Source organism: Phoenix dactylifera, chromosome 4 (assembly GCF_051530095.1).
Source record: "Phoenix dactylifera cultivar Ajwa chromosome 4, Ajwa_hap1_PhDact_Kaust_v1.1, whole genome shotgun sequence".
NCBI lineage: Eukaryota > Viridiplantae > Streptophyta > Magnoliopsida > Arecales > Arecaceae > Phoenix > Phoenix dactylifera.
In genome coordinates this window covers 8,449,875-8,463,604 of record NC_143193.1, presented here as the reverse complement: position 1 = coordinate 8,463,604, position 13,730 = coordinate 8,449,875, and positions in this window count along the sequence as shown.

The following is a 13,730-nucleotide window of genomic DNA, read 5'->3' as shown; positions in this document are numbered from 1 at the left end:
AACGCAAGGAACATATGCACATTATGACTGATCAGAGACCTATTATTAGATCCCCGCACATGTACTTAATGATTATAGGAAGGCCTCAGGAGTTCATATTTGTTTAATTCATTTTTATTAAGCCGTATCTGTAAAAGAAGTACGAGTATCCTTGTCCGTACTATAAGGTTCATGATTTGGTTTTCACATAAAGATAGAGGTTGAATACCCCGGCTAGATCACCTAAGTGCCTTATGTTCCAACCTTGGTTGACCTATAGTTTCGATGTAGTCACGTTATATGGTTCAGTTTACCTACTCTTTTGATTAAAAAAATAAAAAAAATAAGAAAAAAGAAAGAAGATGACAAGTCTGACCTCGTGGCGTAGTCTGGTTCGAGTAATTAAGCCTGAGGGGTGTTCCACCTAATGCCTTGAGCCAACTGGATCAGGAGTCATTGGCCGAAAACTCGCTACATGGACCTTACTAGAGCCTAAGGGGGTTGGACTATTGTAATCGTCATATTTGTTTAAAAATAAAAATAAGGATGAATAAGGTTGGTTGGACTGAACCTAGTGACATGTGGTAATGGCTGGTTTGACTCCATTAATTTGGAACTCTGTGTACTTTGGATGTTTGGCTGGGTTTGATAGCTCCTTCTTTATATGCGAACCATTTTTGACAAATTTAGACAACATGAGATATTCTGAAAATTTGATGGATCATGCTCTAATAAACTGTAGTAAACACTTGTAAACTTGAGTAGTGCACCTAAAAATTCAAGCAGTACCATGTTGTGGTGGAGGTATTAGTGCTCTAAGAAAGTTATTCTGTTTATGCACACTACACTTTAGTATTCCCCTTGCTTTGACAGTTGCCATGCTTGAAAATATATATTAATTACATGGGTATTAGCCTAGAATTTAGGACCTCATGTCATATCATTCATGATGTTTGTGGGTAACATCTCTACAAACCCTCACGAGACAACACTCGTCCACTAGGGTAACCTAGGGGTTTAACGGCTTGTTGCACGAGCTAAGTGCAATCGTGATGCCCTATGAAAGTGGGTACGTATCTTAGTTTTGTATCTTTAGTTTCAATAAAAAGTCATAGGTTAGACCGCATCTTTTGTGTCCTCATTATCGTTTGCTCGTTAATTACTAGAAACTAGCAATAAGCTAGTTGGGGGGTGTGATGAGAGCACAAAAGTGCGTTCTACACGTTGCTTAAATTAATATTATTGCAAACAAATAATGATAAAAGGGCTGCATTAATTTTATATTTTATTTGGCACAGATTATCGTAAATCAGAGTTTAAATGTGCATTTGGTCGACTTCAAGCCTGATTACACTGGAACAGAATTGAACCTGGTCAAGCACACTTGCACCCGAGGGACATATGGCAGCCATTTGGAGGCAATGCAAAATGAAACATCCAAGGGCTTAGATTCATCAAGCCAAGAAGATCTGCAATTGGATCTCCCAGCTCCATCCGAGTCCCAGCCGTCCGCCCAAGCCCTTCTGCCCGCGATCACCTCCCAGAGCATCCACCTCTTCCGGGTTCTCGCTTCCGAGTCCACGCTCCTTCCTTCCATGCATCTCCCACGTCCGCATCACCAGCTCCTATCTCCACGATCAGCTCCTTTGCGAGTCCCAGCCGTCCGCCTCCTCCGTTCTTCCGTGAAGCACCCGCAATCAACGCCCCCTTCTTCCGCTCGCGATCATCTCCACAGCATTCGAGCCCGTGATCCCCTTCTTCCGGACCCGCATCAAATCCCCTACAAGCTTCCGTTGCTGCGTCTGCATCCCAGAACACCCAGCCGACCGTGCCGTCCGCCTCTTCCACAGCGTCCGCGATCCCATTCCTTCTTCCGGAGTCCTCGTCTCAGCCGAGATCAGCACCCATTCCTCCAACGATGCATCCATTCCGTGTGGCCAACTTCCGAAGACAGTGCCCAAGATCACCTCCCGGATCCGTGATTTGATCTTCCGTTACCATCTTCAGCCAGCGTCCGCTCCTCCTCACGCCTCTTCCGCAATCCAAGCACTCTCCCAACGTCACAGCCGGATCCGGCGACCGGGCATCCCGCGGCCAGCTGAGATGGGCATCCCGGACGACCTCCTCCTCCCAGCAAAATTCCAGCATCTTTAGTTTGGAAATTTTGGTTTTAATTTGTGAGGAAATCTTGTTTTTGGGGAGGTTTTCATTGTATAAAACAGGGGAGGGGTCGGCTGGGAGGTTGTCCTTCATTCCCACACAAAAACGGGGAGCTCTCATTCGGAAAAACAGAGAAGGAGACTCTGTTTTCAAAGGAGAGAAAGGAAAAGAAAAAAAATAATAAAAAAAAGGGAGGCTGCTATTGTAATGGGAGGCTAATCCCTTTGGTTAAGGGTGATGGGAGGACCCTTGACTTGTTACTCTCTTGAAGTAAACTCTGAACCTTGGTTTTAATTGAGTTACATCTTTTCATATGTTCTGATTCTCTCTCATTTATTTATTAGATAGATTCATCATGTTTTATATTTATTGATGCATGGATTGCTCTGATATTTGATTTGTCGTAGACATAATTGACACGATGAATGCTTAAACATTGAGTTCATGTATTCAAACGATATATTTCATGATTAGAACTATTTTATTTATTTGATCCTAAATCGAGAATCGCCGAGTTTATTTGTTGAGAGTAATATTATCAAGGGGGATTCCGGATCCCTAACCATCTCTATCTTATTGAACTTTGTTTATTCACCTAGTATTCTCTGCTTTTAATTTATAAAAAAATCAACTGAAAATTACACCTGAAGTTACGCTAATAATACATATACCGTTCCCTGAGGATTTGACCTTGGACTTCCGAGTTTTACTGCTTGTGCGATTCTCCTGCACTTGGGATAGCAGTTTTATTTTTGCATCACAAGTTATTTAGTTGGTGCTTCCTTTTATAAACCAAATCACATAATTCTCATTGGCCCTCTAGTCTCGTCTAGAAGCCTCATGAGAATCCAAAATGTCTTGAAGAAATGGTTGCTTTGCTTTAGCAACTACATGGCCAATATTCCTTTACTGGGACTTCATTAAATGGTCCATTGCCAGAATTTTTAGCTATAGTTTGGCTAGGCCAAGATTTTTTGGCCTTTCTTGGCCTCGTAATTGAAGGACTTCCTTCTATGGGTTAGAAGCTATTTCTTTAGTATGTTTATCCAACAATCACGAGATCGTCCTGGTAAAGGGGATTCTTATGTTCATTAAATAAGGGAGCGATAGGCTCCATATGATCATTCTGTTTGGAAGTTTCACCTTGGCCCATTACCTTAGAGCTTTCCTTTGGCATTCTTCCTACTAAGTCCTACCGCGTGTAGTATATTTCTAGGAAACAAAAATGATGGTCAATTAGGATGTTGGCAAGCTAGATCAAGCAATGATTTTGTTCCATCAGGAGATAGGGTTCGAACTGGCCTTGGTAAGAGAACCTCACAATTTCCAGTAGAATGCAAATAACATAAAGAAATTAAGCAAAAAGGGAAGTAATAGCTCCCAGGTAAGTGAAACAAACTACTTCTAGCAAAAAAAAAAAAACTACGAGCATTGATTACACAAGGATAACGGAATAATAGATAGGGGATTCCGAAATAACTGAATAAAAGTTCCCTCTATGGAAGCAACTACAAAAATTCCGAATAATCATTGGAATGTTGGAGATGCCATTGATCATGAGCGTACCTTTTAAAAGGGATAACCGTAAATAACTGCTTGAGAAAACTACCGAAGTCCATGTCTCCCTTAAAGTGATGTCGTTTCTTCGGACAGCCTAGACCATATGTCATCCATGCACTAATTCATGTCCTCGCATGCTTCCATTCAAATCAACATCAAGCTAAAATTTCTCCTAGTAAGGCTTTTACGATTAAATTTTAGCCAACAACCACCACAAAGCTAAAATAAAAATAAACACTTGGAAGTTCTCTCCTAAAGGTTCTAGGAGTAGTAGTGGTCTATGATGGGAGGCAAAATGGATCGTCTTACTCCAACGTGGAACCACCCAATTCCTGCTGAGCAGACCTCAGAGCCAAGCAGGCCAGGCTGACCTCGAACTCTACAGAAAACCAAGCCGACCTCAGCCAAAGGCCAAGCTGACCTCAGACCCCGCCGAAGGCCAAGCCGACCTCTACCTGAGGCCGAGCTGACCTTGCCCCTGTCAACCTTGATCCCGTCAAAGATCCCACAGGTCCTCAAAATCCATATTCAAACAAATCTAGAAAGATATCTCCTGAATTTTTCGCCCGCGGGATTGATTTACGTGATTCACGCCACCTCTAGCTAATGGCCAGCTGATCACAGCTCGGCCCCAGACTTCAGGTAACGGTCAAGACCCTCATCCTATAAAAAGAAGGTAGGGGAAGGCCTAAAGGGGGCCATGAAAAGCACTCAAATTTTTTTTTAAAACTCTGGATCAACTCTAACTTAGCCATCGGAGGGCCTTCGCCGGAATCTCCGGTCAAGACTTTGTGCAGGTACACCGGAGCACAGGAGGTGGCTCTCTTTCTCCGTCTCGGCCGGCGGCTTCTCAGATTCCTCTGGCGTGGTCACCCTCAGGCCAAATTTCAACCACATATGGCACTAGAGGAAGGGCCTAAGTCATGATCATAAGATTGAGGAGTTGAGGAGCTTCTAATGCATCGAGGCGTCGAGCACCAACTCCCGGTAACTCGCTCCAAAGCCCATCCCTTATGGCACCGGCGGATCAAACTCCTCAGGTCCAGCCAAAGCAGTTTAATTTGCTCGTCCAGTAAGTCCAAACACTCACCGTGATCGTTCAAGGCCTGCAGCAGGCAGGAGCCAAGCCTGCACCCCCTCCTCGTAGGCACAAGTCCTTAGGACGATGCTTGCGATGCCATTCTCCTGCCAGGCAGCACATAATGGCTAATGAAAGAGAGCGTCGCCACTACCGAAGCTCCCACCGAGCTCGATCCCTAAGCCAAGAGGATTTGTCGCGCATCCATCACCCTGAGAGCCTACGCCGAAGTCTGATGCCCCGAGCACAGGAACAACCATCGGAGGTGGGTTCCACCCCATGCCGCATTACAACAGGAGCCCCGCCCGTCGGCGAGCTCGACAGGAAAGTCGAGGAGTTGGAGCGACAAATCCAGGCGCTCCGAGACTAAGGCCCGAAGCGCGATGTAGATCTCGAATTCACAACTAAGTCCCCATTCCCTCGATGGATCATTGACGAGTCGATCCCCTTGAGGTTCAAGATGCTGCAAATTGAGCCGTATGATAGCTCGTCCGACCCCTTGGATTATTTGGAAAGACACAAAGCCCTCATGACACTCCAAGGGGCCACATACACCCTACTCTGCAGCGCCTTTCCGGCAACTCTCTGCAAGGCAGCTCGTCTTTGGTTTTTCGGACTAAGGCCTGGCTCGGTTCTATCTTTTGAGCAGCTGGGCAGGTAGTTTGTAACTCATTTTGTTGCTAGCCGGTGTCAGCGTCGGACCTCAGATTTTCTCCTTGACATCAAACAAAAAGTGGAAGAATCTTTAAAATACTATATTGATCCCTTCACCTTGGCTACATCAGAGGTTCGCGATCTCGACCAGACCATCACTATGTCAGCGTTGAAGACTGGTGCTCGGTCCTACAAGTTTCTCTTCTTCATCGAAAAAAACTTTCCTGCCAACTTTGTAGAGATGCTGGCCCGAGCTCGAAAGTATGCCAAGGCTGAGGAAGCCATGGCCTCGTGGCAGGAGGCAGCCGAACGACCTTCCTAGATGCAGAAGAAGCACCATGAGGAGCGCGGCCAACCAAGGAGCAGATCTCTCCGGTGCGAGAAAAATCCTCCTCATCCCAAGAGCCCGGCTCGTCCGAGGTCCCCCCTCCAGAAGTTCGGAAAATAAATTCTCCTCACATCCACCCGAGCCGAGATCCTCATGGAGATCGAGGGCTAAAGTTGGTGAAAGAGCTCAACATCCGCTGCCTAAAGGTCTTCAGTGACTCCCAACTGGTGATGAGCCAAGTCTTGGGAGATTTCGAAGCTCGGGAGCTATCAATGATGAAATACCTCTAAAAGGTATGGGACATCATTTCAACTTTAAACAACTTATATCACATTTTCAATCGGAGAACGTGAGAGCCGACTTGCTGTCAAAGCTAGCGACATCTAGTTCGGACGAGCTCTGGATGACCACTTTCCTCGAGTACCTGAAGGCACCAAGCATAGAAGATCCTGAACCAGTCCTGTACAAAAAAATCGAACCGAGTTGAATGGGCTCTCTTATTAACTTCCTACAAAACGGAGTCCTCCCTACGAATAAGCTTGAAGCCCGACGAATTGAGCGCCAAGCGATTCGGTACCTCATATATGGGGACAAGCTATACCATCAGATGTTCACATCACCACTCCTCAGATGTCTTTGTCCCTCAGAGGCCAACTACACGATGAGGAAAGTGCACGAAGGAATCTGCGGAAGCCATCAAAGATGCAATGACGCCCTGGCCCGAGCTTGGGGTGCCCTGTAGTTTTGACCGCGATCCGAAAAGGCTCCCTCGATCATAGACATGATGCTCCAGCCCGGGCCCGGGGCGCCCTGCAGTGTCGATTGCGAGCCGAAGAGGCTCCCTCGACCGCAGGAATAATGATGCCCCAACCCGAGCTCGGGGTGCCCTACAGTATCAACCGTGAGTCGAAGAGACTCTCTTGACCGCAAGAACATCCAATATGCCCCGGCCCGAGCTCGGGGCACCCTGCTGCGTCGATCGCAAGCCAAAGAGGCTCTCTCGACCTCAAAAAAAATTTGAGGGTGCCTCGACCTTAGTTCGAGCGCCCAAGTTAAAGCCTAAAAAGGTCAAAAGGCATCAAAACTCACAATGACCTTCTACCTAAAAGATACCCTAGTGAACTGCAGTGCGAAAGTTAAACGGAGTCCCAACCTCAGGTTTCACGTAAAGGTCCAAAGCAAACCTAATGTCTGACCTCAACGCCTAAAGTGCATCAATGGATGAGCTCAGAAGCAGTGAGCTCTTCATCGACTTTGCAAGACTATGTATCTTACTATCAGGTAACGCTTCAAAAGGGAGTGCACACACAACACATTGAAGAGCTCCCTCAACCACTTTTGCTTGGAATGACGTGGCAGCTTAAACCACCCAAGCTCGGCTCGGGAAGCTCGGCCTGAAACCGTTAGCTCCAATGATACGAAAGGTGCACCCCACTCGGCACATACACCTTCACAAACATTTGGCTATAGCACAAGACGATCGACAACTACTTCCTTCGCTCGAGCCAAAGAACGACTCGAACTCGAAAGTCGAGGAGCAAATGATGGGAGGCAAAATGGATCGTCCTACTTCAGCTTAGAACTACCCAATTTCTGTCGAGCAGACCTCAGAGTCGAGCAGGCCAGCCTAACCTCGGATCCTGCCGAAGGCCGAGCCGACTTCGCCCCGAGGCCGAGCCGACCTCGCCCCTGTCAACCTTGATCCCGTACTCAAAGCTATATAACCCAAACTTTATAATCATAAACTAAATTTATTGATAGCTTGCTACTATACTTGGAGCTTATTCTCTCATCCTTCATTTCATTTATTCTTCCCCGCTCCTAATAATCTTAATTATATACAAAAAAATATAAAAAGAAGAATGAGCTTCGCGGCTCAATAAGTAACCATGCACCACCTTTTCAGATCAAGTAACCATGCACAAATCATGCAAATTCGTAAAAATAAAAATATAATTTAAAATATTCATAATCATCAAAAATTTTCCATTTATCCGTACTATCAATTAAAACAGCACTCACAAATTTTTTGCGGTACGTTCACAATAATCGTGATAGGGCCATTTTTGTAATCGATAAGATATTATACTTCGTATTCATTACTAACTTTAACCCATTGGTAGAGGGTTGTCTTCACTGGATGCTAGCTCTAGGATATTGATTGACCCTATTTCTAGGGGCAATCATAGCTATCTGAGCACTCATAAAATATTTTTGAGAACTAAAACCAAGCTGCCTAGCTAAGGTTGTGGGGAAGGCCTTGCGAAGCACGACGTCGATGGATCCATGCAGCATCATGAGAGCTTTGAAGCTCTCCAAATGATCCAGTGGATCTGAGATGCCATCGTATGACTCTACTTGGGGCTTCTTGAACTAAGGTGGGTTTGGTTCCTTCATGATTCATTGGGTGAAGGGGGTTCTGAGGAGAAGTTGAGGCCGTTGTTCACCCTCGAAGCCTACCCTCTTAGGGTTTGCATCTGTCAGCCCATCTCCACAATTTTTCTATTGAGGTCGGCATCCCACCGAGGAGGAGTTCCGGAGGTGAGTGCCTCGAAGTGGAGTGCTTGTCGGAATGGGGGTTTCGAGTATGCTATTTTCTATCTCGATCAAAACTTCTCCATCATGTGTGCCAACTCTGGCGAGATCGCTTTGAGTCTTGGCCTCGAGAGTGGTGGTTAGGTTGAACAAATTCTGGCCAGGCTAGTTCCAACCGTGCTAGTGCTTGCTGCAAGCTCGAAACTGCCGCAGTCAAAGTCACGCCTATTGAATGAGTAGGTTGAATTGCTCATTATTCACAAGCGCAGTGGGTTGTCCTAACGAAGCATGTTTTGGGCTCTATAGAGACCCTCATGAGGCCAGAGCGTGGCGTTGCGAGGCATAAGATGCACTGCGAGGTCCTCGCAACCTCATGTTGAAAATTTCTTCCTTTGCTTGATACCAATGTAGCTAAGGCCCTTCCTTTAGCACCACTATGTTAACGTTGAATCTAAGGCTGAGGTTGAAGCACAGCTCGGCTGACCCTGAGGTCGGCAGAAATTAAGCTGGACGAGGTGGCCGAGGTGCGCAGGGGTTAGCCTCCTCCAGGGATAGCATGCAAAAAGCCTGTTTGTCGAAGAGTTTCTAGAGGGGGGCCCTCCAATGCCTAAGGGCTCCCGAACAACCCCTTTATATAGGGTTGTTGCCGCTAAATCTCAGACCGAGATCAGAGCCCAGCTCGGCTAACATTGAGGTTGGTAGAAATCAAGTTGGACGAGGTGGCTGAGGTGCGTAGGTGCTGGTCTCCTTCGAGGATGGCCTGTAAGAAGTCTTCTTGCCGGAGAGTTTTTGATGGAAGATCCTCCGATGCGTAAGTTAGAATAGAGAAGCAACAATGGAAGGGAGAAATTTTAGTAGAGCTTTCTGAGTGAGAATCACACAATATGGCATAGCATGAGCTTACTTGAGGGCCCTCGGACCACCCCTTTATATAGGGTGGTTCGTTTTGTTGTTACCTGGGTTGATGAGACATCCATCAGTGGTAAGTCATACATTTACGACATGTGCATCATTCTGCGTGGGTGGCGTATGACACTGGCCGCATACCGACTGCAGTGCTGCCACAACTGCTGATTATCGGGACTATCATTTTTTGTCAGAATGTGTCGATTGGCTCCTTGGCTAATAGGCTCCTTAGCTGACTAGCTACTCGGCTGGGACCGAAGTCGCTCACCTTAGTTTATACCAAGGTCAATGAGGTTGTTCTAGTTTGAGGTCAAGGTATTCAATATTGTTAGAAGTATGCCCTAGAAGCTAATGTGGTTAACACATATTTGTAATCTGGGGAATAAATTTATAATTTGGCACTTATTAATAAATAAGATTGGATAATTTATTTTTCATTCATGTTTATATGTGTCCATGAATCGTCTAAAAAATTAATAGATGATGATACATATTCTCAAGGAGTTGAGAATTTGAGGCATGTGTCATTAGGGATTAACTTCTAAATGCTCATGATCGATGGATCTATCATGAGGGACGGTGATCGATCCGCTGAGATTAGTGCACAGATCACTTAGTCAGATGGACGAGTCTCGAATCCACGGTGTAGAGACACTGGAGTGATTATGCAAGTACTTGTTAGAGAACAAGGTACTGAGCATGACCAAAGATAGTAGTCTCATGGATGTCTATCCACTCGTCAGTGACTACTTATGTTGCAATTGTATGACTGGTTCTTTGACCTACAATGCTTCAGCTATTCACTGTGAGGTTGTTGTAGTTTGACGAGCATGTGAACTTGGGTCCTAGCCATTTGGATCCTTGTAGTGCGGATTGGCTACAGTAGGTTCATTTTGGAATAGGGTTGCATCTAGATAGGATTTATCGACCTTGATAGATTAGGAGTGATCCTATGTGATTTATAAGACTAAGTTCGATAAATTTTTTGCCAGGTATTTTGAAAAAAGAGTTTTCCATATCTCGAACTAGAAGTCGAATAAATTAGACATATGACAGACGATAGAGTTTGACTAGTTATCCATAACCTCCATCATGTCGGAATCCATGATAGAGGGACTGTATCATACGTTAACTGCACCTAGAGGTTCAGACATTCCATTCTGCTGAGTTGCCACCACATACTGCTAGGTGTCACTAGTGGATTGTGAGACTCGAAGGCATTCACTTGGTGATCAGTGAACCCTGAGAGTAGAACTGAAATCGTTTCAGTCCACTGAAAAGAGTTTCAGTGATATTGAGATGGAGATCTCAATATGTCTCACTGATCGGTTATTTCAATTTCAAAAATAAACCACGCAATAGCACGTATCCTGTAGGATAGTGATTACGGATGTCGGTCCACAGGGATTGGAGAATAAGTTATTTTTCTTTTAAAAGTAAATCAAGAAGAAGAATTTGCTAACTTGATTTAACTAAATTAATTCAAAGGGCATAAGCTAGAGTAAAAAGAATTTTAAGTTATCGATTAATGAGAGCTAAAAGTAAGATGAATGCACTTATAGGAATATTTTACGGGAAGAGATGTTTAGGATTAGAATCCACCGATGGATTTGTCAATATGATGCTTTCAATGATTTAGATGCGTGTATGATCTGATTGCTCTTAACTACAAGTTAGGGCAATCATATAAAAAGTTGAAATCTAACCCACAGTATGAGTCATCTAAGCCTGGTACAAACCATCTTCTCTAAGGATAGGCATGGTCTGTCCTATTAGCATGATTCATCTGATGATAAATTTCTCAAAGATAAATCTGGTAGTTGCATAACAATCTCCTCCAAACCACAGATATTGAATTCAATTTCGATAAACTATATTAATTCATGCAGAGGCTTTCTACAAGATAAACATCTTACACAAATTAAACAAGACATTTCAAGATCATAATTTCATTAAATATGCAACTGTCTTACAATGCTAAAAATCAAAGAAATGCAACATAAATACTCATCCACGGCTTCATCAAACCCATAAACCAAGATTTAGCTGCTCATGGTGGCCGGAAGTCCTCCCATCTTCATAAAAAAATTACTCTTCACTCCCTTCCACGCACGGCTTTTTCCTTCCTTTTCTTCACCGAAACAGGGGGTCCCCTCTTTCTGTCGAAGCCCGCTCCCCCCCTTTTCACCGAACGCCTCAGCTCCCCTTTTATAGCCGTCCGGCGCACACTGAGAGGAGGAAGGAGGGATCACGGTGGCTGATTTTGGGGCGTAGTGCCGGGAGGCAGATCGCGGGAGAGGAGGAAGAGGGGCCGCGGGATCTCAGGCTTGATTTGCAGGTGCTGGTCGCTGGCGGAACATCCGGGGATGAAGACGGTGCTGCAGTTGCTCGGATGCGGAAGATGCCTTATTTTGAAGCGAGGGCGGAGGACCGGGCTGATTTGGAGGGATTTCTGGGCGGCAGGGTCGCTGATCATGGAGGGGAAGATGCCGCGCGCGGTCGATGGCGGAGGACTCGGGGACGACGATGACGCTGGGACGAGCTCCTTTGATCGCGCGGTGGGAAGGATTGCATCGTGGGAGGCGCCGCGGGAGCTGGTCGGGGATGGCGGAGAAGGTGGCCGATTGCGGAAGGAAGAAGATAAATAGTGAATTCCCATTTTTTATTTTTTATTATTTATTTATTTATTATGTATTATTTATTTTTTTCTCTAACACTGTTCACATGAAAAGTGATTTCACGAACACTGTTCATATGAACAGTGTTTTAACTGGACACTGTTCATATGAACAGTGAATCATGAATATTTAGTTATTATTATTATTATAAATTTTATATGAAGGCAGGTAACGAATTGGTTGGAAATTAGCTTTGGATTTGCGGTGGATCATGATCGTTGAGTTGCTTGAACTTGTTCTCGAGCCCAATGTCTTCCAAATTTAATTATTGCTAAACTGCTTCAGACCGGACTCGACAAGACCAAAAACATGACCGGAACTTAATAAAAAAAGTTAATCAAAGCTTTTTCCCATACAAAAATAATTATCTAATCAGGACCAAAACCTATTTAATTATAGCCTTAGCTTAATTACAACTCCATCAGGTTACTCAACCGGGTCAACCCAATCCCCTATTTTCATGAAAGATCGCAACCAAGAGAGAGACGAGTTCATAATCTGTTTTAAGAAAAAAATTATTTACTTATTACCATATTTTAAATTTATTTCAATGTTTATTCAATTTCATGGTAAAATATGTATTTATTAGTTTAAGAACATTGATAAGTGCTATGGAAAGATAGCTAAATTATGAATTATTAAGCACTTATCACACCCCCAAACCTATGTTTTGCTAGTCCTCGAGCAAAATAAAATTAGAAAAGAAAAACTCTAACTCACTTTCACAGGCATTGCGATTGCATTTACCATATGCAACAAGGCTTTAAACCCCTAGGTTACCCTAGTGGACGAGTTATAGTCTCGTGAGAGTTTTCAGTGAAGATACCCACAAACTTCAATAAATCATTTATTATTATTGTTTATTTATTTATTTATTTTTTTTAGATCGATTGATCTATGAAGTGAAAATCGAATTCCAAATGCATACTAGTAAAGAATTTCAAAAACTCTTTTTTTATTAAAATCTAATTTAAGATACATAAATGATAAAACACACACGGTTTTATTTACTAAGTCAGCCCAAATTCTAGGTTAGTATGCAATCTAAGTTAAAGTCATTAAGTTTCCGTTTAGAAAGTTGTAAGACTCATTTATATTGGAGTACTCAGTGAAATCTGGACCGTTCACAAGCTAAGGGTTTGGATCTCCAAAATATTGCTAATACCAGTAGTTTCCAAGGATTGGTCGAAAGAACCTGCTCACTGATTCAAAATCATCTTATCTGCAGGATTTTGAGAGTTGTGGATGTTTACTTTAGTACCTCACGGGCTTTATCTGTAATATTCTAGTTTACTCGAATTTTTACAACGACGGCTTTCACACTATTGTCTTTTTCAAGGTCAATACATAGTTTTTTTTTTATAAAGACATATAAATTGTGCACTTTTACTCTTGTGGTGATTTCTCCGTGTAACGAGCAATCAATCGACAACTCTCACACCAGTTGGCACAAGGTGTCAGGCATCAAGACTTCCCTACGGACTTATGCTCGAAGTTCTCATCACAAGCCCATTTGACCTTTGACAATAGATAGCCCTTTTCGATGTTCCTGACTAAATCCATTATTATTGATGATTTTTTTTTTGGATTAGATAAGTATGATTCATTAGGGTCCAAGGTTGCTACTATACTATCAACATAATATCGAGCCTAGACCTTAGAAGTGTCGGCCAGTGTGTAGTGAAATTCCGAAGTATTAATTAGCTTACAACTCCCTAAGAGAGACTTAATGAAAAGAACTTAAATTTGTATTACTTCCGACTAGTCATTGGGCTTTTTAGATTTTATATACCTTGTGTGTTTATCATTCTTGCATAAATGTATAGAAATTAGGTTTTTAAAAACAAAAACT